Source organism: Rhipicephalus microplus, chromosome 9 (assembly GCF_043290135.1).
Source record: "Rhipicephalus microplus isolate Deutch F79 chromosome 9, USDA_Rmic, whole genome shotgun sequence".
NCBI classification, from domain to species: domain Eukaryota; kingdom Metazoa; phylum Arthropoda; class Arachnida; order Ixodida; family Ixodidae; genus Rhipicephalus; species Rhipicephalus microplus.
The window spans coordinates 49,859,620-49,885,964 of NC_134708.1; the positions used below are offsets into that span (position 1 = coordinate 49,859,620).

A 26,345-nucleotide genomic window follows, 5' to 3' on the forward strand; every position below is an offset into this window, starting at 1 on the left:
GAATCACCGTGACGAGCTGCCACAAAAAATAAAAAAGAATTCTATAAAAACAGTATAAAAAACATCCGTCCCGTAAAAAAAAAAAAAAACATGGTACCACAGAGGATCGAACGTGCAACCTGCGCATTTTCATGCGAAGACGCTAACCACTGCGCCACACCAACATGACGGTCATTGTGTGTTAAATACTTAGTTGGGATACAAACTTAAGGTTCAACTTAATGTTGAATTTCAATGGCGGAGTGGGTGCAGCCGACCGACTCCGCGAGCGAGCACTCGACTCTGGCGTAGAGCAACTCCTCCAAATCCGCCATCGGAACACAACCCGCCCTGCTGGAGCAAGGCGGAAGCTGCCGCGTTACCCAGGATACCTCGCGCGTGGTCTTTTCCGCTGTCTGTTTACCACGTGGCTTACCAGCATCGCCGCATCGTTCGTTTGCTTGTTCAGCGCTATTCACCTGTGTGAAATGGATATCACGCCAAGCGTGCAGCAGCTATTGTCAACGATGTCTGCGATGGTGACCACACAGTATGCGGAGCAACATGGTAAGTGTCTCCTCAATTTCAACACTGTGCTGTAATTGTAAGTTGAATGCAACACACGTGTTGGGTGGAGCGATTGTCTGCACGCGCTATGTTCATGTTGCAACGTTGATCTACTGCTGATGCGATCATGTCACTGAAACGCATCGCATGCGTCATACCGTTGTTCGTTTCCCTGTGTCCGTAGAGAACGAAAACCTTCACCGCATTGATTGCACAAACACCGCTGTAAATATACAGCAAAAAGTAAACGTGCGCGCGACGCCGCTGTTCTTGCACGGAACGGCGTCATTAATAAGAAGCGACTTCCTATCACTTTAGAATGTAGCCACACGAATAGAAACGAACCGCGTTGGTGACAAGCGTGTTTGGTATAAGGGCAATTGGACCGATCGTCCAAAACAATTGTTTTCTGCCCCCTACTCCGCTCCCGTGGCGAATCTCCCGATTTCAGAAGTCTCTAGGTTGGCAGGTACGCATTTGCGGCGAGATACCTCCAAAGTAACCCCCAGGAAATTTTAGCTGCAGAGGTAGCAGCGTGTGTGCATGTTCTGCTATCTAATGGGTTGGCAATGTTACCAAGTTCAGGACATTGAGCACATCCAAATTAGGAATCGGTCTCAGTCCACAGAAATTACGTTGCTTTTCCTGGAGTGTCACTGTCTGTTTCAGGCCTGAAAGATCCTGCTTCATTTTGATGAACGGTCAGCTGATCATAAACTCTGTGCATCATGATGAGAGTGTGTAATTCAATCAAGAATGTGCACAATGTGTTGAGCTATTGTTGAAGAACTTGCATGCCACCATGTATGCTTACGTGAAATTGTTATTCAAAATTTTGTGTCGTGATGAGATAGCATAGCAAACATAGAGTTACTGTTTTGTGAAGCTGTGTTAGGAAGCCTCACATGGCTTAGCTTAAGTGCATACATAGTTGCATGAAATTCACATGGTGCTTCAATGTACAGCAACTTGTGTCACAGAACACAAATCGGTCGTTATGTCGCTTCATGTATACCAGCTGTATGAATAACAATGCATTTCGTTTTTCCATTCACAGTGCCAGAACACAGCCAAATGAGCGAGCAACGCAGTGAGTCCATTTATTTATTTATTTAGAGAAAACTGCAGGCCCATTTAGAGGCCCTAGCAGGAGAGGATACAAATGCATTCAAGTAATGAATTATACATGATATATACAGTTAGATCAGTGCAAAGAACACCAAGCACTGTAACGACAAAACTCAAAGTAGAAAAATCGATATCAAGACAAACTAAAACAGGTTGGTGCTTATATATGCCTATAAGCTCTACATTAATACCAACACAGCAGAATACCACAACTCTCTAACAACTGTGTCGGGTGACGTGCGACTGGTAACGTCTGTACAAATGTCTCAAGCACTTTTTTTTTTCAGGTACAGGCTGTGAGTGGACGGCGTGAGAAACAAAGCTGTTGCTCGAGTACTATCAGCAGTATTTTTCCCAAATAGGGCCGATGAAAAAATTTAAAAATAAAAAGGCAATGTTTGCCAAAATAGCGGCCGACATTACAGAGGCTGTCGGGGTCCCTAAAACAGGTGACCAGTGCTGCAGCCGCTACAAAACAGTCATGCGACGAAAAAGAAGCGCTGCAGCACATAACAGCAAATCGGGGAATTCTCCTTGCGATGTTCCTTTTGAAGATGACATAGCCAAAATACGCTGGCTAGATGACAGCCTTCAGCCAGAAGAGCTCAGGGACAGCTCTGGAATAGTCTCTATAAAAAGACCGCCCAGACAAGCGTCGACGAGCCAATCGTCGACAAGCCAAGCATCGGGGAGCCAGGAGTCTACCAGCACAACGAAGGAGCCTGAGCCCAAAAAGCCGAAACCCTCGGCTTCTAGATTACTGGAAATGAATCATTTCTTTGATGAAATGAGGAAAATTCAGGAAGAAAGAAAAAAAACGAACTGAACGCGAGAATGAAAGAAGGAAGCGCCATGAAGAGAGGCAAGAGCAGAAGGAGCGCATTCGGCAAGAAAAAGCAAAACAGCACGAAGAAAAAATGAAGCTTTTGAGCCGCTTTCTTGGCTTAGACACTGATGAATAATTTCAGTGGCCTAAAATACTATTAGCTAGTTGAAATAAAATGTGCAGTGCAAAACATGTGTTTGTGTATATAAAGGGGGCTGCGCATTGGTGCACACACACAGCCTCCAAACTACTGTGGGGAACTAAAGGGCCAGTTCAGACAAAACAGAGAATTATGGTGTTATTTCCCACAATCACTTTGCAGGAGCTTGGTCAATACCTTTGCACGCTTAATTTCGCCAAGCTTGTGCAAAGCTCGCTCCTCATCAGTTTTATCACTGTGGTTATCTGTGCAGTTCTCCCACTGAATAGCATTGGGTGCTCCATCATCATCATTATCATCATCTGGCTCTTCATCACCGTAATCAATGCACAAGTTATGAAGGATACAGCAGCTTATAATAAACTTATTGAGCCAGTGGATAGTGTGCAACTCCAGGTACATGAGCTGCCTGAAGCGCTTCTTGAGTGTGCTGAATGCATTTTCAATGAGCACTCGTGTGCCTGAAAACTTAAAATTGAAGCTTTTTTGTTGCTTATTCATTGCACCGTAATCCCTGTATGGTGTCAACAGGTACTCCCGCAGCGGATATGCTGCGTCCCCTAATATATGATAACGGCCCTGACATACTGAAGCTATGTTCTTTGAAAGAGGCGATAAGCTAAACACATGAGAATCATGCATTTTGCTGGAGGTTCCAGTGAACGCATCGAGGAAGCGCCTCTTGTGGTCACAGACGGCTTGCAGCGTTAGTGAAAGGTAATGGTGCCTGTTGCAGTATGTGGAGGCAACCTTGTTGGCTGGGCACTGTATCTTGACATACGATCCATCTATACAGCCAATAACAGCAGGCATTCCAGACACCTGCAAGCAAGTTGTACTCTTCTAATGAGAGATATCATCCATGCCTGAGCAAGAAATGAGCATTTGCGAGGAGTTTTAACAGGAAATGCTGGTGATCAAGCCCATTAACTCACAATCACAGCATACGCTTCGTGACTCAGCACAATATATTTTATGGTAAAGATTCAAAATGCAAACCAAATTCAACTTTAAGAACTATTTAAGATAACATACATTGCTGTCCACACCATATACTACACGTTTTCTTGCTATCCACCTCTCTTTTTACAATGGTAAAATAGGAGAGAAAACAAAACAAAGCCTGCATATGTTTTTTCTTAAAGGGAGTTGAAGTACGTAATTGCAATTTAATTCTTAAATTTAAAACCAAACCTCATCCATATTGTATCGTACATCTGAACAGAAATGACAAAGCATGCAGCATCATACGCATGCAAGGAATCGACTGTGACTGCAGGAGAGACATAAGTTGAATGTTTCGAACACAACTGGATGAAGCTCGGTATTATCATCACGACCTATCACATTTTTCTTAAAGTCCCACCTCAGCGTAAAATTGAGCTTGAAATAACCCACAATAAAATGTGCACTCGTGTTTCTGATATGATCAACATAGCTTGGCCGGCCAATATTATTGGTCCTCACAATAAATAAAATCAAAACAAACCTTCTCAAAACTGCTAGTGAGGCTCTCCAAGTCTGCGGGAAACTTGATCACCGATGGTCCCAGCGTCATCAGGAACTGCGCTACTCTCTGAAGAACTCTGTACACGGTGCTTTCTGACATGTCGAAACGGCTTGCCACGTCTCGCATGCAGGTTTTGTTGGCCGCGTACCTGCGCAGGGGGATTACAGGTACACGAAAGAAAAAAAAAAACAGCTTCAGATCACACTGCACTGTAAGCAACAGGCTCATAGTCAAATGCGTTCTTGTGCAGGCATCGTACAAAGAAAAAGAAAGGGGGGGGGTGAAGGTGGGGAGGTGTAACTAACCAGATAAATGTCAAGACATGCGTTTCCGCGGATTTCGCTTGAACTCCTCCGTGTGTGCTCGAAGGGCACATTGTCGAGACAGCAAACTCCGCGACCAACTTTTCGGCCACAGGTCGAGCCAGCCTAAAGTGCCTCCGGAACTGCTCAAGAAAAGAAACAAACGAAAACACCACAACGTGTTAAACCTTGAGCATAATGCTTTCCTTCTTTTTTCTATTTCTTTACCTCGTGGTCCGAGTACTGCCGAACGACGTCCTCGATGAAACCGACGACTTTGGGCCTCTTCGCGGGAATGCGGAACAACTTGTTAAATTCCCGCTCGTAAGCGCAAGCTTTAGCGTCGCTGTCGCTGTCCGAGGAATCACTCGTGTCAGTACTTGAGCTTTCCGACTCAGAGCTGTCGCTATCGAGTAGCAGAAGCATTGCCGCGCGCTTTGCCGAGGTAGCCGAGCCGTCCATGCCGTCCGCCATTATCAACACAACTCGCGCCGCGCCAGCCGCGCCCCCAAGCAGGCAAACGTGTTAAAGGAAATGCGTCACGCTGAGTTCCGGTCCACTCCACCGATTTCGGCGGAGCAGTTTTTCCTGCTCCACGGAGGGACTCCCGCTCTGAATCCACTCCGGATCTCTCATTGGAACATTTGACTCTCGCTCTCACTCTGTCATTGGAACACACTTGCTCTGAAAGGAGCAGAAAAACTTGCTCCGACTCCGCCATTGGAATTCAACATAAGTTATGTTTGTCGTGTACACAACATAGATGAGATCTACACCTGCTACTAAAAATTGCACATTTATTAAACACGAGCAACGGCGGCCTGTAACGATTGCCACTATGTTAACGACACTAGTGCTATTTTTTTTTTTTTACAGTTCACAACTTCAAGGAAAAAAAACCCAAGTGGACTGGGGAGCAGCAACAGTTTACCGGCGGGGTCTGCCAAGTTTAATATCCGTTTCGCGCTCGTTCTAAAGGGTGACATCTGCTCACGCTTTATGACGCTTATAGGCTCATTTCATAGATACGCCCGCCTAATTTATTTGATTTCGATCTCGATTTCGATTTCGATTTCGGGATGCTTTTCGCATAATGTAGAGGGTGGTCGCTCCAGCGCAATGCTGTAGCTCTTTCGCTAAAGCAACGACTACATAACGGCTTGGCCAAAACGAATGCAGTGTGCCGGAAACATTGCGCTATCATAATGGTTCACCAAGCACACGAATTGCCACGTCTGAGTTCTCGTACAAAAGCTAGAGAAGTGCCGGCGAGTGCGACCGGCGGTTGTCGGTGAGAAGACACTTAAATACGTTCTCTGGGAGTGCTTTAATTGCGTCGCATCGATGTTTGTTGCTTCTTGAGCGGACACCATACACAACGAAAAATGCTTCATTTAGGTTAACTGATGCCATATGGCTGCACAGTATTGTCATACTTAATCGTCGTAATCGTGTATTCTGAAACCCGGAAACACGGATAACACAATTGTACGGGCTCGGTCAGTAGGCCTAACCTTTGGTGGAAATCATGGTGGTAGAACATGTAGTGTACAGATCCCAGCTTGGTACACTATATAAATTGCCCGCCATTATAAGCCCACCGATCATCTGCTTACTGCTTCCCAGCATTATCGCGATGGTGGTCAGAGCTTCTCAGCTTGGTACACCATGTGGCCCACCATAACAAGCAGCACCCATCATCTGCTTAGTGCTTCCCAGCATTATCGCAATGGTGGGAAGAGTTTCTCAGCTTGGTACACCATGTAGCCCACCATGATAAGCACCACCCACCATATGCTTAGGGCTTCCCAGCATTATCGCAATGGTGGGCAGAGTGTTCCATTATTGCCCACTATCTAGCCTCTGCTTTCCACCATCATTTCCACTTTACCCATCATCTGTACACCATACAACCCAGTATGTCCCGGCATAACCACCATATTTTCCACTACGTCCCACCATAGCCATCATAATTTCCACCATGCCCACTAATATTTCCACCATGCCCACTATTATTTCCACTACGCCCACCATGTTTTCCAGTATCCACCGTGGGAATTTTTCCAATAGGGTATCCTCTACGTTTTCCTCAATGAATTTTCAATCGGCTAGAGAGACGCGGTACGGACGCCGATGCACAATGGATGTTCTGTCGGTCTGAATACGATGTGCTCTAGCAGTTTCCTGGTCCAGGCTGGATGAATGAACGTCAAAAGAGTTTCATGCTTTTGCAACAAATCAACCAGCTGTTGCTTCTGCGAGTCTGTCAAGTCTTTGTTGATGGCTGCTGTAAAGGCCGAGAAAGCAGCATGATCTCCAGGATGGCCATTAGAGGAGGCAGGGGTAAGAGGCACGACGCACACAGGCTCCAGGTCGGCAACGCAGGCAACAGCAGTGCCCAGCGGCAGTAAAATTTTATCTGGCGAGTGTTCCTAGCAGCAAGGACAGCTGATCCATTGTTGAAGCGAGCCACACCTGATGCGAGAGCTATGCCTTTATTAAGGCAACGGGGCGATAGAGTGACCAAAATGTCACCAGAGTCGACGTCGTTAGACAAAACTGTGACTAATTAATGTTCAGTGGTGGTAACTCGATGTCTACAGCAGCTATGAGTCGAAGTGGCCTGTGGGTGTCGTCACTGAGCAAGTGGTCTGTGTCAGTAAGATGGACAACACGTTGTGCTTAACAAATAGCCGCGGAAGCAGAGGAAAGAAAGTCCCAGCCTAAAATGAGTTCGTGGGAACACGGGGATAGCACAGCGAATTCAATATTGTCACGTCACTCCAGGGGGTGTCGACAAGATTTACTGACGTCTGAGCAACAGGGCTCTAACCAAGCGCGTCGGTTGGGCTTGTTTGCCAGAGCGAGGGCCCACGTGCACTTCTTTCTTCTCTGTGGTGTGTGCCTTCACCTTGGCATACGACCCACTACTAGAAAGAGGTGGCAATATTCCCCCTCAACAACAAAAAAAGAGCATCGTCCCGATGCTGCAAAGTTATTGAAAAAAAAAACCAAAACAAAGTAGTTTAAACAATGAAAAAGGGCACCAATAATGAAATGTTAGACGCGATAAGTTCACCAATGATGAGGCAATTGTCGGAGCACAAATAAAAAAAACACAGGAAAAGTGGTCTTTTAGGAACGCGCAAAATAGGGCTTCATGCGCACCACGTGAACTATGTCAGAGGTCGGTTGTTTTCGTTGTACCCATCGTGACGACGTAGCGTCCGGAGTTTACGTCGCTCACGCGGTGCAATACTTTATACGGACCGAAGTATCTGCTGAGCAACTTTTCGGAGAGGCCACGGCGTCGAACAGGGGTCCAAATCCAAACTTGGTCTCCCGGTCTGTAAGATACGTCATTGTGACGCATATTGTAACGTCGTGCATCAACCTGTTGCTGCTGACCAATGTGTAGCCGGGCGAGCTGGCGAGTTTCCTCGGCACGCTCTGCAAATTCTTCTGCGTCAGTTGTTAATTGATCGGCGCCTTCACAAGGAAGCATCGCATCCAGCATCGTCTGAACTTCGCGGCCGTAGAGAAGGCGAAACGGTGTAAATCGGGTTGTTTCTTGAACGGCGGTGTTATAAGCGAACGTCACATAAGGCAAAATGCGATCCCATGTTTTGTGTTGGACGTCGATGTACATGGAGATCATGTTTGTGACTGTCTTATTTAGTCGCTCGGTTAAGCCATTGCTCTGCGGATGGTAAGCGGTCGTCGTTCGATGCCTAGTGTTACTTAGTCGAAAAACTTCATCAATAAGTTGTGCAGTGAACGCTGTTCCTCTGTCGGTTATCACTGTAGATGGAGCACCGTGGCGCAGAACAATGTGGCACATGAAGAACTGTGCTACCTCAGAAGCCGTGGCTCGTGGTATCGCCTGTGTCTCAGCATAGCGGGTCAAATAGTCAGTTGCAACAATGACCCATTTGTTGCCGTCAGACGATAAAGGAAATGGGCCGAGAATGTCCATGCCAACTTGGTCAAATGGCTTGTGGGGTGGATCAATTGGCTGAAGTAATCCAGCCGGCTTGCTTGGTGGCGACTTTCGACGCTGGCATTCGCGACAGCTTTTAACGTACTGCTTCACGCTTGCAGAAAGTCCGGGCCAGTAGTACGCCTCACTTACTCTGGCGAGCGTTCGCGAGTAACCTAGATGACCAGATGTGGGCTCGTCATGACACGCAGAGAGGACTTCATCCCGCATGTCCTTCGGAACGACGAGGAGGTAAGCGCGGCTCGTAGGACGGGCGTTTTTTTTTTTTGTACAGGACATTATCTCGGAGGCAGAAAGATGTCACGACGCGTGATAGATGGCGAGGTATAACGGCGCTATGACCCTCCAGATAGTCGATGAGCGGTCGAATCTCTTCATCCTCTCGCTGGTGTCTGCTCAAGTCAGATGAGCTAAGGGCGCCCGGGAAACCGTCATCGTCCTCTTCTTCTTGATTGACTAAAGGTATGGGTGCACGTGACAGCGTATCAGCGTCTTCATGCTTCCGTCCAGACTTATATACGATGGTAACATCAAATTCCTGTAGACGCAAGCTCCATCGGGCCAGTCGTCCAGAGGGATCACGAATGTTTACCAACCAGCAGAGGGCATGGTGGTCCGTCACCACTTTAAATGGACGACCATAGAGGTACGGGCGAAACTTGGTGATCGCCCACACTACTGCGAGACACTCTTTCTCTGTGGTCGTGTAATTCACCTCGGTACGGGACAGTGAGCGGCTGGCATAGGCTATGACTCTTTCTTTGCCGTGTTGATGCTGGACGAGCACTGCGCCGAGGCCGATGTTACTGGCGTCAGTGTGCACCTCTGTGTCAGCATCTTCGTCAAAATGCGCAAGAACAGGGGCTGATTGCATCCGCTGTCGTAGCTCGGCAAAAGCAGCCTGTTGTTCGGTAGCCCATACAAACTGTGTGTCGTCGCGTGTAAGGCGAGTCAAGGGTTCCGCTATCTTCGAAAACCCTCTAATAAATCGTCGATAGTAGGCGCACAAACCCAGAAAGCGCCGAACAGTCTTTTTGTCTGTAGGATGCGGAAACGCGGCTACAGCGGCAAGTTTGTCGGGGTCGGGTCGTACTCCATTCGCATTGACTACATGGCCAAGGAATTTGAGCTCTTCATAACCAAAGTGACACTTCTGCGGTTTGAGTGTAAGATCTGCTGATTGAATAGCCTGTAGCACACTCCTGAGGCGGTGAAGGTGTTGCTGGAAGGTTTCAGAAAAAACGACAACATCATCAAGGTATACGAGACACGTTTGCCACTTCAGACCAGTAAGCACAGTGTCCATCATTCGCTGGAAGGTTGCGGGCGCTGAGCACAAACCAAAAGGAAGGACTCGAAATTCATACAGGCCATCAGGGGTCACAAATGCCGTTTTCTCGCGGTCTCGCTCGTCAACCTCAATCTGCCAGTACCCGCTTTTTAAACCCAAAGAGGAAAAATAGTGGGCGTGGCGTAATCTGTCTAACGAGTCGTCGATGCGTGGCAGCGGGTACACGTCCTTTTTAGTCACGCTGTTCAGCTTCCGGTAATCGACGCAAAAACGTAGCGTTCCGTCTTTCTTCTTGACTAGGACGACCGGAGAGGACCACGCACTGTTGGAAGGCTCGATGATGCCGTCGTCAAGCATTTCTCGAACTTGCGTACGAATGGCTTCTCGTTCCTTCGCTGACACACGGTAAGGCTGTTGGTGTACTGGGCGGGCGTCGTCTAAGTGATGATTCTGTGCCTAGTGATCGAAGTCTGACGCACCTTAGAGGAAGCAGCGAAGCATGACTTGAATTCAAGCAAGAGTTTCCGCAGTGCTGTCTGGTTTTCTGGTGTGAGGTTAGAATTAATATCGATATTGTTTAGAGACGTATCGGCGGCCTCCACTGCTTCCGACGAGAAGCAGATGGGAATGGTTCCTAATTCATCTGCAAACGCTAACGAAGTGCCACGGAAAAGGTGTCGGTGTTCGTTGCTGAAATTTGTAACGAGCAGTTGAGATCGGCCATCACGTAGCTGTATGATACTCCTAGCCACACAAACACCTTGAGTCAGCAGGTGTTCAAAATTGCTTTCTGCAATCGCTTCACCATTTCGCAATCCACAGCATGTGACGTCGACAATAACACTGGCTCTTGGAGGAAGCGTTATACTTTCAGCAGAAACACGAAGAACGTCGGTACGTTGTTGGTCATCCTGCTTGTCGATTGCTCGGTCGGCTGAGAAGGTGATGCGATTCTCTTGAAGATCAATGACAGCTCCATATTCGTGCAGGAAGTCAACACCAAGAATAACGTCGCGTGAACATTCACGGAGCACAAGGAAACTTCCTACAAAAGTATAACCGCAGACCCGAACTCTACTCGTGCAGGTTCCAAGCGGAGAAACGGTGTGGCCACCAGCCGTTCGAATCACGGAGCCATGCCAAGGCGTGATTACCTTCTTTAGTTGTCTGGTCATTTTCCCGCTTAGTATCGAATAGTCAGCCCCGGTATCAACTAAAGCACCTACTGCATAGCCATCTATCAGCACCGGTATATCCAGAGAAAGCCGCACATATCGCTCAGTCGAATCTACACCCTTTACTGTTAGCGTCGATCGGAGGTCTTCAGCACGTCTACTGCCAGCGACCTCGCCTCCAAGGGTCGCTTGCGTTAGTTTTCCCGGTGGGGACCGGAGGACCGTGCGCCAGCATGGCGCTGTGGCGAAGATGAAAAGCGCCTCGGCGACGGTGAGCGCGACTGCCGTCCAGAAGGCGGCGGCATGCGCTGTTGAGCCAGGTAGTCCTCAATGTCCCGGGGTCGCTGGCCATACCGAGGAGGCGCTGAATATACTGAAAATCCACGCAGCCCGAGGCGCCGGTATGGACACTGGCGGTACAAATGGTCCGCTTCACCACAGTGGAAGCACAAAGGTCGGCGATCAGGAGTGCGCCAAACATCAGATTTCCGAGGCGAAGCACGTCCGTCGTCAGGGTAGTGTGCTGGTTGTTCCGCAAGATGCACAGGGCTGGCGTAAACGAGGGGTGGCGGTGTGCGTGTGGTCTCGTAGTACCGTAGAGGCTGCGCCGACTGAAGTGAAACCGTAGGAGGTGCCTGAACAAACAGCGGGGAAGAGGAAGCTGGGCGCTTCAAGGCTTCTGCATAGGTCACACGGTGGTAGTCAGCCGGGGCGGGTGTGGCGTTATTCAGACTCACAGGGTCACGAAGGGCATGATGCAGCTCGTCCTTGACGATGCTTGCAATGGAACTCACCGTAGGTAGTGGTGGTGTGGCAGCCTTTTGCAGCTCCTCGCGTACTATGGAGCGGATAAGGTCGCGCAGACACTCGGTGTTGCTCCCAATATTCGTTAGAACTTGAGCAGTGGACGTGTTCACTTGCCGCTCATACAGGGTGGATCGATGCTGAAGCATCTTTTCCATCGTGACAGCTTCAGACAAAAACTCGGCGACCGTGTTCGGAGGGCTCCGTACAAGACCAGCGAAAAGCTGCTCTTTAACTCCCCGCATCAGGTGACGCACCTTCTTTTCTTCTGTCATACTCTGATCGGCTCGTCGGAACAGGCGCGTCATATCTTCCACATAGGTCATGACAGTTTCATTGGGCATCTGGATGCGGGCCTGGATCGCTCGTTCCGCTCGTTCGTGGCGATCAGCATTTCTGTAAGTATCCAAGAGCCGGCGGCGGAATTCGGGCCACGATGTCATCTGTTCCTCGTGATTCATGTACCAGGTACGTGCTCCATCCTCTAAATAGAAGTACACACGTCGTAGTTTGGCCGCGTCGTTCCAGTCGTTCAAAGCAGCCACGCGCTCGAAGTCGACCAACCAGTCCTCGACGTCTTCGAGCTCGGTGCCATGAAACGGTGTCGGAACCTGCGGACTTTCGAGGGTGTACCGAGTCACCGGGGGGTTTTTCCCGTACCTGTTAGAGTGGTTTGAACGGACGTGCTCATCATACTGGTGTGAACTATAGGGTCAGCTTCGGGAGGCAATCCCCTGATCCTGCGGCTTGTCCGATGAACGGGAGTGTTGACTCGAACTGGGCTTGTGGTGCTGCTTCCAGGAGGGGTCTGCAACATCCGTGAGGGGCCTACCCAGCACCTCCACCAGTTGTCACGTCACTCCAGGGGGTGTCGACAAGATTTACTGACGTCTGAGCAACAGGGCTCTAACCAAGCGCGTCGGTTGGGCTTGTTTGCCAGAGCGAGGGCCCACGTGCACTTCTTTCTTCTCTGTGGTGTGTGCCTTCACCTTGGCATACGACCCACTACTAGAAAGAGGTGGCAATATAATGAAGAATGTCGTCGATTAGCACACGGGCGGTACAGAGAGCAGAAGGGTGAATCATTGTTCCCTGGGCTGTAATCAGTGTAGGTCCATCATAAGGCATTGTGACTTTTCGAAGACGGGTACACAAATCAGCACGAATAATAGAAAACGCAGTCCCAGTGTCCACCAAAGCATCAACGTCCACTCCCTCAACTGTGACTGCGACAATATGGTAAGGGCGCGCTGGAGGAATTGGAGTGCTGTGTTGGAATGCAGTTTGTCCTCCAAAAACTGCATTGTTTAGTTTTCCAGATGCCTATAAGAAGCGAGGGAAGCAGGCTGAAGAGGAGCGACGGTAGGGCGACGGTAAACGGCGCCGGGTTGATCGACGACTATTGCGCAGTTCACCCAATTTTGTCAAAGATGGAGACCGACGCGGCGGTGACGAATAATGAGAGCCCTGGTACAAGGCTCCTGCGGGACAGTCCCGTTCGCGTATGTCGTACCCTCGGCGCCCATCTTGCTGGCGCTTGCGGCAAAAGCGTGAAATGTGACCACGATAGCCGCAATAATAGCACGTAGGGTGAGTCGATCGATAAGGAGGGTAGTAGCTTGCGTTAACTGCACCGGGAGAGAGAGAAGTGAGAGGGAGAGATGATGGCTCAGGTGGAGGTGATGGAAAGCTCGTGGTAAAGCTTGCTGGAGGTGCGGCAGCGACCGACGCGTATGTTCGTGGCGGCGACGTCGAGCTGACGGTGCCTGGTGGTGCAGTGACGGCATGCGAGAATGATGGGAGAGTACGAGCGACAGTGGGCTGCAGGTGGGCCATGTGGGTCATGGACGTGAGCTCCTCCCAGATGACATCCCGCAACGACTTTGAAGAAGACTGAATGGGACACGCTGAAGGTAGTGTGAATCCCATTGATTCTAATTCTTTGCATATAATCACCCTTATTGTGTCTCGTAGGTTTGGATCCACCGTAATACGGGCCGCGTCACTGTCCGGTTGTAGGCTCATAGACTCAAGTTCTTCGAGGCACTGGCATGTTCTCGCAACGTCAGCAATGATAGCCGGATTCTGGATTGCAAGGGCATTTAATGCGACGGGTGCAATCCCCTTAAAAAGCTGGTGTACCTTGTCTGACTCCGTCATTGGGGTGCCAACCCGGCGGCAACGTGAAAGGACATCCTCGATGTAGGATGTATATGACACCCCGATGTGCTGTGTCCGAGTCGCGAGAGCTTTTTTTGCGAGAGTTGAACGAACAGCCGGTGTGCCAAAGACATGGCGAAGCGGATCTTTGAAGGCTCACCAGTCGGGGATGTCGATGAAGTGGTTGAGGAATCACGTCTTCGCGATACCCGTGAGGTAGAATGACACGTGAGCGAGTTTTTAGGTGTTATTCCACCGGTTAGCAGTGCCGAAACGTTCGAAATCGTCCAGCCATTCCTCCACATCTTCCCCGCGCATACCAGCGAAGGGATGGGGCTCACGCTGGAGGCTATTAATGACATGAAAAGGCGCGGCACGCGGTGGCGGAGTGAGAACGGCTGCAGCACCGACCTCATCGTGGTGCGACATATTTCCGGACACCTTGCCCAAGCGGCGACCTGAACGTAGCTCCAAGGGGTAGAGTGGTCGAGAGGACGACGGGGGATCTAACAGCACGATCCACCACGTATGAAGTCTTGGTTTGGAAGACCTTTATTAGGCCCGAGGAACCGGCAGCTGATAGCTGAGATGAACAAACCAAGATGATGATGATACGTGACAACGATGAGGATGCATGAGCAACACATGATAATGATGATAATGTACAGATGAAGAGGATTGGTATACTAAATGCCCACAATTTTTTCAATTCTATATTATAGGACATAATTGCTTAGGGGCAACCAAACCAATGCACTGGGTATCAGTTTCCTTATGCTGGCACAGTATGTAGGCGAAAACCATAATAATAAACAGAGCTGTTATACCTAAAATAGTTGTAGGTGCATGAAGTACAAATGCCAGGTAATTGAGGTTAGACAATTTCTTTTACACTCTGCAGAACATTTTAGGGATTCCATCTTTGAATTTTAGCAATAACGAAATGGTGCATCACAAAAAGAATCCAGATGTATCACTCAGCCAGTGAGTAAAGAAACGCCAGGCCTGCACAGAAAGCGCAGCACAGTCACAGCGAAAGCATGAAAAAGCGGCCTTTAAAAGCCTTTTCTAAACACTTATTGGGTGACTGATTCAAGCACACTTGCTGGGTACCTACTACAGCACTATTATTAATAATTTCTGAGTAGTAGACTGGCGTTCACTATGCTATCTTTCGTCATTCTTCTGATAAGCGTGGTATACTCTAAGCACTTGCAAGGAATTTTGTGCCAACTTTTCATGCAGTGGCTGACGAAGATGAGGAATTATGCCTGAAGTGGGTATGCGCTACAATTAATAGATGATCAAAAACAATATTGAACTTCTCAGCACAAAAACTTCCGGCAAGTAACAGAAAAGACGAGGACGAGCACAGACTTTCAACTAAATTTATTACTTCTACGACGCACATATATATGTTACAAAAAAAGCAATAAGATCACTTGCTTACAAAACACGAAAACAAAAAAAAACCAAAAAAGCACGTGGTTTCTTGCAGTCTCTTGACTTTTAGTTTTTTTGTCTTTTTTTGTTATCGTCTTTTGTAAGCAAGTGATCTTATCGTCCTTTTTGTAACATATATATGTGTGTCGTAGTAGTAATAAATTTAGTTGAAAGTCTGCGCTCGTCCTCGTCTTTTGTGTTACTTGTCGGAAGATTTAGCGCTGAGATGTTATATAATTCATTACCAACAAGCCTAATCCCTCACTTTAGATCAAGAACAAGCTCTTGTAATGGGTTGGAGCATGAGATGAACAACTCACTCATTAAGCTATTCTCATTGTGTGACACCTCATTGTTTTTTGCTGTTCTAAAGCACTCTATTACTCATTTTAATGCGATCCCTTTCCCGACATCAAGCCTGCCTAAGGCAAGTTTATAAACAAGTCCCAAGCACCGGCGTAGCTCAGTGGTGGAATGCTGGGCTGGCACGCAGCGGACCCAAGTTCCAGCCCCAGTGTGTCCTTGTTACTAGGGTTTTTTGTTAATTTGTGCCGCAGTGGTTACGGACACCGGCAGCGGAATGGCGTACAACTACGGAGCCGTGCGTGATCCGAGTCTTTATTTCATAACACCTTTTGCTATAATACAATGTTATGCACTAGGCTTTCATGCAGTGCTGTCCCTATTTCGTATACACACATGGAATGAGTTTTGAGTGCTCTTACTGAAGGTTTTGCACTAAAAGAGGAGACATGAGCACAAATTTTGAAAATATGTGTCAGTGAAGATAAACAACAGATGCAAGGCCGCAGAGAATACATTGAGAGACATGCCGCATTGTTTTGTCAGCTGGAATGTAAAGATTCCGCGACACATAAAGCACGGGCAATCTTGTACGTTTCAGTGGTTTTCATTACTAGTAGCATTTATGGTGCAAAGGCTACAATAGCCATACCGCATCAAGACAAAGTAAGGTCTATGTGCATAGGTGTGATCAATGACTACGATCTATCGGTATGTTGCTGTTAGAAAGCCTAAACTTCTGTGAACTAAACAAGTCTACAATTAGTAAAAATTACTATAGTGACACAAATTACGGACAATGAATATCCGGCATGTACTTTTATAAAGCATATTCTATGACCATGAATAGTAAGGGTATGTGCGTAAATACAGTAATCACTTTAACAATGCAAGAGAAATTATTTGCCAAACTATTATGTAAAATCAAGTTAGTTTTCATGTGATGATAGTCGAGATGTCATGAATAGTGATAATACAAAACATAAGCACAAAAAAAGGTGGCACATTAGATCGCAGTAGATCAAGGATTACAAACATCTACTGTCTTGACATCAAGATGCCCTAAAGGTAGAAACCGACAACCCACCAATACAAACTAAATGCAAGCTAAAATGGAGCTTGTCATTGATTATAATATTCTGTTCCCTCTGCTGGTTGACAAAGATTGTGGTACACAAGCACTTTCGTATCTTGGTGCGGCACACTAATCTCGTCGGGTCTACTTCTCTGTGCAGCTACTACTGCTGAAACGTCTGCTTTCTTGCTCCAAATACGAACGAAATTTCACCAACACGAACTCGAACCGACAAAGCTGATACCAGATGCGGTATGCCTTTTGAAGTTATTAACGACCAAGTATTTAAGAGGTTTGCCAGTCAGTGATGTATGCACTGTGGTCAGTGAATCTGTAAATACGCCTACTTTCCGAACATTTCACTTAACAATGTACTTTACAGCAGTTCAAATAACAGAGTAGTGTGCTTGTTTGGTGGTTGTGAAAGATAAAAATTGGCTCCAATGAGATTTGCAGCTACCAAGGTGCTGTACTATGGCATAAACAGGGGACATTTCGCTAACTTGAAGTTCATGCACTGGTAAACTGTAACCCATAAGCTCACTAAGTTAGATGCAAAGACAACGTTCTCAGAGCATGTTGCAATAGCATCGCTTAAAAAGCCTACTTAGAATGCCACTTAAATGTTGCAACATGGATGCTGCAATGCAGTGACGATTCCTGCAAACACAGAACAGAAACAAAAAGATTAGTGACATTAATCTAAAAATTTAAGATAAATTGTTTCATAAGATAAATACTGGCTTTATGAAGATTAATACTCATACTTTGAACCCCTGTGCAAAAAACCACAATAACGACGTGAATGAATGCCAAAGTGCAACACGTAAAACATCCTGTAAAAAAAAAAAAGAAATCAACAGATGTGAAGATATCAACACAAAGATACAAAATATTCCAGGCTAGGTAAAAAAATTATTTTCATGAATAACGGAGACAAATTTTATGTTTGACCAGTACCTACAGCTCTCTGGAATTGTTCTATTTTTTTCTAGACAGCAGAATACAAAAATAAAATGCAATATTCGAATTTTCTCATATTCGAGTGGAGGGAAAAGGACAGATGTTTTTTAAAGTGACGAGATGCAGCAATGCATTGAAACAACAATTCATTCTGTGAATAGTATGTTCAACTGAAAAGGCAGACATAATTAAATACTTCTTGAGCACTAATTGCTCTTAACAAAATCAAGCACAACTTTGGCCACATGGCCAGATGATCTCAGCTCTCACAAGCCTAAAAAGAAAGCCAGTGCTTGGATAAGTAAGGGATCTACATTGTTTTTCATCTGTTGCGTGTCAATCACACATTATATAACTACCTTTCACGAACGCAACAGCCAAGTCGCAGTTAAACAGCAACAATATTACTAAAGAACATGAACCAAGAAGAAAGAAACTTTAGTTCAACAGAACCTAACCATGCCAAATGATCAGCTATGAAGCTGCATTGGGAGTGATCGACGTTTAGCCTCCGACACAACTCGCACGACCTGAAAGCACAAACAATGCACATTATCAGCTTAACCTAACCGGCTTGCCAAAATGCAGGACTGCATTATGGGCACCTCAAAGACTGGCTGCCAAGTCGAACACACAGCCCGTTATCCATGGTGTGGTATATAATTTACCCCTTACCAGTGGGAAGCTGAAGAGCATTCCGGTTTCTGTGTGGCAATGAGCTTTCAGTGATTGGCAAAGCTGTTTGAGAACATGACCACGAGAGTTAAAAAATGATGGGAGCGCTAAATGGAAACACCAGAAAGTGTTGCTGTACATTACCTATCAAATTTTTTCTCTAACAGAAGCTTGCATGAACACATGCACTATTGAACTGACTTTCCAATTCAAAGTTTGCATGTTTTGTAACAGTACAACGCTTTGAAAAAACTGGCAGAATTCTTTTAAGGTGATGATTCAAGCTTATACCGAGCAAATGCACTTCAAGAAAAATGCCTAATCTGATTTACAATATCAGCAGACTAATATGCACAGAAGTGAATTACTCCTGTGACTTGTTTCAATAAAACCAGTTGGAGGAGGCAGCCATGCATATAGCCGTCACAACCTCGGGTTCATTACAAATAAAACTGCAACCTGAAAAAGCTAACAAGCAAATGATTTTTATAAAAAGGCTGGCACAATCCAACTGCGACAATGTCTGAAGAAACTCCTTGTAGGCTTTATGAAAGAAGGGGGCACACCTGCAACAGGATGAAGACCACTGTTAACTCAAGCAAGAGTGCTCAAGGACAGAAACAAAAACTCTAACCCCTGGCATCAACCACAGTTAGAGATAACAATTGGCTTATGATGTATTATGTTTCACTTTTTTTTCTGCACTTGACTTGTGTCTGTGCTTTCTCTGTTTCTTGTCTCTTTTCCGTGCAGTTTTTGTAGTTATGAATTACCGACTCGCCCAGTGTTCAGTCCTCTTAACAAAACATACTAGAACACAGGCGTTCAATGTATGCACTTTCTCACGTGTCCAACAGTGTTGCACCGTGTTGCACTATGTTGAACACAACAGGTGCAACACGGTGCACTTTTTATTGTCCACACCAATTTTTTATTGTCGTACACAACAGTGGATGTTCTGTATGACAAAAAAAATAAAAATAAATGAATTACCTTTAAATTCCCCTTTTCTTGTTCCTTCCCAAAAGTACACCACTTTTGAGGGCATTTGCCTGACTTCAATTTATCTGTGTAGTTAATTTTACACAATCAGGCATTAGTGATCGTGCGATTTTATTGATACCATCCATTAACATAGATAAATACCTGTCACTCTTGTCTAGTGAACGCATTGTTAACGGTCGTCTGGGCATGGTGGGGTCTTCAAGCAGTGGTACAATTAATTGCCTGAACGCTTTCGGAGCTGTGGATGCGCTTTCATGATATACAACCTCTTTTCAGCATGGATAGCTTGCCCCAGTTTCACTCTCCAATGATAGCAAAAAGTAGTGTGGGCAGTTTTTTCTTGATGATGGCTGGATAATACACACAGTGCCATCAGCAGAAAAAGCTACGGAGCCTTGTGCACTTTCCCAACAACAAAAAATGAAAAATATGCAATGGACTTCGTAGCTTTGTGCATATTCTTGGCCACACATGGCCTCAAGCACTGTTTTGAAAGAAGGTTAAAGTGGCATAAATAGCCAAGGGTGTGAAGCAACATCTTTGTAAATGGGACGGGTGTATCGCTGGCCCACCACTGCACTTTTGTTGACATATTAAACAAGAGGGAAGTGTACTAAGGGATCTCTGAAACAGTTTTCTGAAATCAAATATTTAAGCAGCTAGACTACAACTAGAATGAATAATTCATCCAGACCCCTATTCAAGTAAACTGTGGTTATTTCTTTTCACAGCTCTCGTTAAAAGGTCCCTGAAATGGTTTCTTCACATTTTGTTGTTTATGAGACCACTACTGGAGCAAATCATTGGCACCAGAGTTCAATCGAAACACCCATTATTAATGGAGCTACAAGTACAAAAGAAGTATCCTCCTCCTTCATTCCACCTTTCACCCTCAACTGCCCTCAACTCTTCCTTCGAGCTCTCGGAGCCCAGCTCCGCCTTCACTTAGCGTGCGTCATGACGTGGCGTGAGTCAGCATATGCGTAAATCTCGCCGCCGATCCGATACCGGCAGTCTGTGCTGCGCGTTCCACAGCCAATCAGATCAGCTGAGAACGATGACGTCAGTTGCGTAGAGGGTGTCCCTTGGTGCATGGGCGGTTGAAAATGCGTATGGCCAAGTCGCAGAGATCTGCAGCGATCTGGAGCGACTCGCAGCTTTAAGGCATTGTAATAAATTACACAGTGTATTGAGGGAGCTCAAATCAGTCTCTAAATTACCCTGAGGACTTGATCTAATGGCCCAATGTGTTTGTAAAAAATCATCAAAAGCGTCTCGAGGTCCCATTATAAGAGCCCTGCAACACTTCTCAAACAGGAATAAAAAATTCTGCCGATCGGTAGTTGAGGTTCCTGTAAACGTGTGAGTCAAATATTACAGCATTGCACTTCAAGAAATTCACGGTTACAGTTCGAAGAAACTAGAAATCACTGTCTTATGTTAAATTTCGTAACTGACCGGGACATCTATTTGCAGACGGAGAGATGCGGCCATTGGCTTCTGAGCATTTGTGCGCTGCATAGTTACCAATGCTGCCACGTGCACTCAAACCTTATATGTAATAACAAAGTTTGCGTCTTACAGAAAAATAAGTTTGCTACATGCAAACATTTGTTATAGGTATCTTTAACAAGACAATTTTTCATTCACTTCGTTATAACTATAGACTTTCTCACAAAATTATCTAGAGGAAAATCTGGCCCTGGTGAGCTGCTGGATGCAAAGGAGTGCCGAGATATGTGAGCTTTGAACTTGATTCGGATTCGTATACGTCAAAGACGCGTCTGGCTTCACATTTAAATCCCCGATTTCCTACTAAAAGAGCACGTAATTAGCTATTTAGGTTGTTGCATTGCACAAAAACGTGTTTTATTTACCACTTGAAACTTCTGCATTGATGTACAATTTTACATTGTGCCGCACCCCTTATATAGAAAGGCCGCTATAACTTCTGTACATAGTCTGTTGCCATTACCATGTTGTTACCCTTCTTTCAAGTGCCGTGTCATGCCCACCTCTTATGTAATGTCCCTATGAAACCTTTGAGGAATCAATCAATAAATAAATAAATACAAAGAGTAAAAAGTAACCAATGGACACTAAACATGGCAGACAGATGACAAAGCTAGCATTCCTCCTGCCATTTTGTGTCGCCTGCTTTTTTCTTTCCCCGTTTGGTTGTGCTGTCAAAGTGAGTGGACTTTAAATTTAGAATATAATAGGCATGAACGGTATCCACTTATAAAAGGTTTGTTTTAGAGAAGCTTTATTTGCGCAGCCGTATTCAGTTTTGAGCGGAAGCCTCGCTCAACACCAGCCAACACAAGCCTCACCGACACATATACCATTGATCTTAGCGCTCCAACCAGGCCCCTTAAAAAATTCCCATAGACGGTGGTGTCAGATTTCTTTCTAGATATATTTGTGAGAAACTCTATGGTTATAACCAATATTTTGTAATATCCACGTTTGTTATATCGAGGTTTCAGTGTACTTGCACTACCTGCTCTAGTGCTAGAATCAAATATTGACAATTAAACTTGACTGCACTTATGATCCGGTAAGTGGGCTGGCAGGCAAAAATAAAAAAAAAGAAAATGATCTAGGTCATGACGAGCAGTGATGTAGATTCTTACCCTTTGCTTGTTTCCCCCAGTATAGCTTTCATTGCTCTAGTTCAGATGAAATGAGAAAGAAAGTACATAAAGTCTGCCACCGCCTCTCATAGAACTGTTTAAATTCTATGAATTCTATACCTTTTTTTTTTTTTCATTGATGAATTGGTGAAGTAAGCTGGTACAGCAAGGCCATTCCGTGATTACTTCGACTAGTGTTGCAAGGCTACTTTAATGAAAATGAACACCTGTAAATCACACAAAATATTATACGGGAATGGGTAATAGTTGCTGAGCCATGAAAAGGCGTCTGGACGATGCTATGTTTTATCACTTCAGTGTATCTAAAGAAGTGCTGACACGCTAAGACAACAGGAGAATCGTATAACGAGACAAAACATGTTTTCACTTGTATAGACAAGATAGATGAGGTTTCCCTTTTTCCTTGAGGCTTGAAGAATTATAAGCACAGTGTCTCCAGCATGAAATACCCAGCAATGTTGAGCACAGTGACTGGTGTTACAAGAAGCAACAAAAAACAGTTTAGGTTTGTGCTCAACATCCTCCGTTCAAGCCCTTTAGGTACCGTTCTGGCACGAACGTAAAAAAACTAATGTCCAAGACAGTGAAGGGATGTCTCCGTACGTGGGCCAGCTATCTTCATGCAACCTGACATCAATCCTGTTGACATACGAAAAAGAAGAAAATTATGGCAACTTGGAACTAATGGTGCAAAGCCATCCTGGTCTCTTTCATTTTTTTATTTGTTTATTTTTTGCTCATTATTTATTGCAGCCTCAGTCTTTCTTTTCTCTCTACTTTCTTTTTTTTGTTGCTCTTTCTTTGTCTTAATATATCATTCCCCACCTTTTTTATTTCTTTTCATAGTGTTTCTTTCCTCTTCCTAAGCATTTTAATCTTTTTATGTTTTCATTCCTCTCATTTCACTATGTTTTTCCTCTATCACTTTTCCGTCTATCTTCTTTCTCTGTATACCCCTCTCACATATCTTATGTGCTCCTCTTCACCAAGTAGTGTTATCTCTAAATGCTCCCACCTGCTGTACTCAATAGTGGCATAGCGAAAGAAACTTTTTTCTTTCATTATGGTAGTGGGGCTCGCCTAATAACTGTGTCGCATGCCCACCTGAGGAATATTTTGCAAAGAGAGCACAATTTACCAAATGATTGAGCAGCCTCGCCATTAAAAAAAGCATATAAGTGTGCCTGGAACATCACTAGCAAACCTTGTAATGAGGTACTGATGCCAGAAGTGGGCTAAGCGAGAAACCCAGCACTTGCAAGTGTACAAGAAAGAAATGCAGCGGTCAAACGAGCACCCATCACAGGTGTCTCTGTATACATCATTTTCCAACGATTCAAGCCAACTCTTCTGTCGACCACTTACGGATCAGTCGTATCTAATAAAGCAATCTGAACCCTTCAAAAAGCCACTGTTGCCACATTTCACTGTTGCTTGCATATAAACATGCGACTGTCATCATTCAAGCAAGTGAAGTGCTGGTAAGCATGTGCATGAGGGTCAATAATAACAATTATATATATATATGACATTGCACATTACAAAATCACTATATTATTATGAAACATGTCCTGATGGCGGGCTCCAGAAATTTCGACCATTTAGTGTTCTTCAACGAGCAACAACAACACGCAGTACGCAGGCCTCTAGTGTTTCAGCTCCACTGAAATGCTCCAGTGAACGCCGCCACCGGGGTCAACCCTACAACCTGGATGAAAATCACACTCCTGATATGAAGCAAGCAGAATGCTATGAGGAACCACTGTGGAATGCAATAAATAGAAATAAAAATAGGTCCGGCCCACAGACACCAAGCTGCATTAGACCTCCTTTTCCAGTAGGGAAACAGCTACTGAACATTGTCAAAATTACATATACGAGTTGTCTGACTACAGCTGGTGAAAATTACTCAAACGAAAACTTCAAGAAAGCACCTAGTATCAAGGGAGCTATGGTAGGGCAAATCGACCAAAAAAGCAATTGTAAAATTTTATGGCTATAAAATAGACCACCATTTATGCTTATGCAGCGTAGTCATTGGTTTATGTTGTAAGCCCTTCTGGCAATTGTTTTAAAACATAATCATACATTTTTTCCGAAATCAGCTTTATGAAAACCTTCTGCACTTGATGTACCTTTTTTGGAAAGGCATCGACTTCGGTGACTTAGGTAGTCAGCACACTACTCCTGCAAATGTAAGGGGGGCCGATCATAATAGCGCTGCAACTACAGTAATGAACACCCCCACTATAAAAGAGTGACTGTGTTGAGGGAGCCAATCAGCACAGTGATGTCATAAAAGTGAGGAGGCCCATCACAATGGTGTTATAATAAAAGTGAGGGGCCCATTACCATAAATGTGTCGTCATTTTGAACACAACCATCGTGCAGCTTTGGTGACGCAGCTAGTTGTGCACTGTTCTCGACATGATAGTGCTACAGGTCATCAAATCAAGTCACATTTTGTCAGCTTCTTTTTTTATCTTTTCAGGATAGTGAGTCAGCGTAGACGTTACTGCTCTGAAGGAATTCTAACTTTTCTTTTTAAGAGAAAATCATGTTGGTGTCTGCAGAAGTTATTATTGAACAGCCCTGCCATTCGAATGGCAACGCATGATGCATTGTTGCTTCGAGATTCCAGACCAAATCGCGCTAACCCGACCAAGTAAACTTTTTTTCAGCACTGTTTCAAGTAGTGTTACTTGTTTAAAAAACAAAATGGCCTTGGACAACAATCTAATGTTGAGTTATAAGAGGATCCTCTGGCCAGCGAGAACCAGGATGACCAGCTGACCAACAGGGTACACAGACACGGCTGAAGTGGTGTTTGTGGTCCAATCTTCGTCCGCTGCAAGCTCTGCAGCGATACATCACTGCAAATGAATATAATATACATAATACACTAATACGGCCGCCCTCACTTTTATGATGTTACTGCACCGAAGGGGCCTCCCTAACCATAGTTCGTGCTTTCTAAAGGAAAACTGTCTGAACGACTTTCTTGTAATATCCTCAGCAGTGGGAGGCTGCTATGTGCAGCTCGGCGCCTGAGGTCCAGGACCAGATCTTCGATTGGGCCAAGAAGGTAGCGGAGACCTACGCTAGGTAGGCTCCTCTGACACTCCACCACTGCACCTTCCCCTCTTGGGATAAAGAAAGTTTTCCTCCTCCTCCTCCTCCTCAGATTAAGCTTAAATTCCTTATGAATAGTCTAAATTTAAGGCTTTGGAAAATTGTGTGAGTTATAATTAGGAAAAAGTTATTGATTGGAATACATCATGGCACATACGTGAAATCAGAGGACAATACCTTTTTTTTATGTAAATGCAGAGAACTCATTTTAGAGCTAGGGGTTATTGCCACTACTATGTAGAATTAGCTTGCCTTATTTCATGGTCATGATGTTTCTCATTGCTGGTAAGAGGTATAGGTGTGAACAAAAATCTGCAGTCCACGGAATCGCATGGTAGAATGCATCGACACACCATCTACCGACGTGGCACATGCTTCAGTATGCATGACCGTCCCTTTGTTACCAGGTGCACTCACGTCACTTTGCTTGGCAGGGTTATGCCACTTCTAGCTACAACAGTCAGTTGTCGCTTTCTTTGCTCAGTCTAATCTATGCCGTCCTCTTTATGTAGCAGCTCTGGCGGAACCAGTTTAATGGGCCCCTTAACCAAGCTCTAAAACAAATTCTACGTAGACGCTGGCAGTTGTCGAGAGTTTGAAGATGAGCATTATTCCACCAGAATTTTCTCAATCGGGTCATTACCAGGTGAGGAAACCAGTATTTTGAAGCAGCACGCAATCATGATGTGAGGAGGCGAGCTCGAAATCCTTGGCACTCGCTCCCCGTAGCTTTCGCAAACCAAATCTCTTCCCTATTTTCTCCCGCATCTGAGCAAACTGTCACATGCAGCATTGTTTTGTTGACCAGAGTTATTTTGTGGTCTGCTGCCTGTTTCTACAAGATGGATGCCTCGATGAAATATTTTTTGGAAATTCTGGCTTTGTCGTGGTGGAATAAATAAGCATATCGAATGCCTGAATATGCAGGACCATTAAATTTCGTTCCAGGGCAGGCGCCTGCTTGATGCATTAACCACGGGGACATGAACGCATGTCAAATGCAGGCTCAATAGCCCTGTATATCGTTGCAATTGACGAGAAAAAATATAAAAAAGATGCACTTATTGCCTTTTTGTGTCTCATTTTTCTCAAGTTTTGTTCATCTATGCAAGCAACAAATTACAGAAGCTACATATGTTATGCGAAATAATTTTCACCCTGTCACATGCTACTGTTGGCGACATTAGACC

At 45.3% G+C, this 26,345-nt stretch overlaps 2 long non-coding RNA genes across 2 annotated transcripts in view; one reads left to right on the plus strand and one right to left on the minus strand.

The window, feature by feature from the left end:
• Positions 1 to 26,345, minus strand: part of LOC142771761 (uncharacterized) — a 46,432-nt gene that overhangs the window by 10,970 nt on the left and 9,117 nt on the right. The gene's annotated exons all lie outside the window — the stretch shown is intronic.
• On the plus strand, positions 227 to 2,690 carry LOC142771760 (uncharacterized). Its single transcript, XR_012886124.1, has 3 exons — positions 227 to 546; positions 1,604 to 1,636; positions 1,962 to 2,690. It is a non-coding gene; the product is annotated as an uncharacterized LOC142771760 (long non-coding RNA).